We start from the raw sequence: 464 nt of genomic DNA, 5'->3' as shown, positions 1-464 counted from the left end.
CCTCCGGCCCGCCCGCCCCGCACCCGGCCGTGCCGCCGCCGCGCGCTCGCTGACAGGGGGCGGAGCCAACCGCCGGGCACGCCCCCCGACACGCCCGGCCAATGGCGGGAGGGCGGGTGGACACGCCCCCTCCGCTCCCCCTCCCCCCTCCCTCCGCTCCAGCCTCCGCCGGGGTCCCCGAGCGCGGCGCTGAGCCGCGGCGCCCTCTGGCGGCCGTGCGGGGAGGCGAGCGGGATGGGCGCGGGACGCGATGAGGAAGCTAAGCAGGAGGGGCTGCGTGTGACGCTTGGATGGGTGACCAGGATCGGTAGCGGAGGGGACGGGGACCGCTGCGTTCCCCCCCACCCTGCTCGCCCCCAACCTCGGGGCTTCTCTGGGCAGGAACGGCCGGGGGGGGCCGCTACAGGTGGGGGGGGCCCTCCTGCAATGCCCGCTGCCCTGCAGTACCCGTGTGTCCCCGTACA

General features: G+C 77.6%; 1 protein-coding gene across 1 annotated transcript in view; it reads right to left on the bottom strand.

Annotated features, from left to right (window-relative positions):
* The window catches only part of PGAP2 (post-GPI attachment to proteins 2), a 27320-nt gene that overhangs the window by 2144 nt on the left and 24712 nt on the right, over positions 1-464 (bottom strand). The gene's annotated exons all lie outside the window — the stretch shown is intronic.

Source organism: Oxyura jamaicensis, chromosome 1 (genome assembly GCF_011077185.1).
Source record: "Oxyura jamaicensis isolate SHBP4307 breed ruddy duck chromosome 1, BPBGC_Ojam_1.0, whole genome shotgun sequence".
Lineage (NCBI taxonomy): Eukaryota > Metazoa > Chordata > Aves > Anseriformes > Anatidae > Oxyura > Oxyura jamaicensis.
The sequence above is the reverse complement of the archived record's forward strand: the minus strand, read 5'-3'. Positions and strand labels throughout refer to the sequence as shown.